Raw genomic sequence first — 768 nt, 5'->3', positions numbered from 1 at the left:
GCGATGGTTGCGTGGCGGCGGCGTGACAGGCGGCAAGGTCGGTGGGTGGTGTCGGCGGCGGCTGCTCCCCTGCAGCGCCCCGGCGTCGACTCTGGCGCTGCGGGTCGAGTTCGACCGGGTCGCGGGCGGCCCTCTCTCTATGGCTCGGGTGGGGGAGGGGGGCCGGCGCAGCAGCGATGGCGGTGAGCGTCCCCATTCAGCCGGGCCCTTTGCGGCGGGACGGCGGCGCTCAGCACGGGGAGACCCCCCTGCCGGCTTCCCTTGGGCGCGGCGACGGCCGATCTGGTTCCCCTTCCCCTTCTTCGGCGTGCAGCGGTGGCCGGTGCGCCCCGCCTTCTTCGGCGTGCAGCGGTGGCCGGTGCGCCCCGGCTGGTCCGGGCATGTTGCTTCGTTACCTCGTTACCGGTATTGTTCTCTTTTCTCGTTATCGTGTTCCGGCATCCCCGTGATCAAATCACAAAGTGTCTGGCCAGACGATGATGGATACCGTAACACCGAAAGGGCCCAGAGATATCTCTCCATCGTCGGAGGAGCAAATCCCAATCTTGAGCTATCAAGTTACTTGACACACTTTTCCATGAACCCGTAAGCCGCCGTAATAGCCACCCATTTACGGATGACGTTTAACAAACCCCAAAGTTCATGAAGCAAGCATGAAGAAACTCGATACTCTCATGGTCTAAGGAATCATGCAAACGTTAACCATCTCTGTGTTATGTACCAATAAACTTGTGACGAATGAATCTCATAGCATAACATCAATCCGGG

Source organism: Triticum aestivum, chromosome 1D (assembly GCF_018294505.1).
Source record: "Triticum aestivum cultivar Chinese Spring chromosome 1D, IWGSC CS RefSeq v2.1, whole genome shotgun sequence".
Taxonomy (NCBI): Eukaryota; Viridiplantae; Streptophyta; class Magnoliopsida; order Poales; family Poaceae; genus Triticum; species Triticum aestivum.
The sequence above is the reverse complement of the archived record's forward strand: the minus strand, read 5'-3'. Positions refer to the sequence as shown.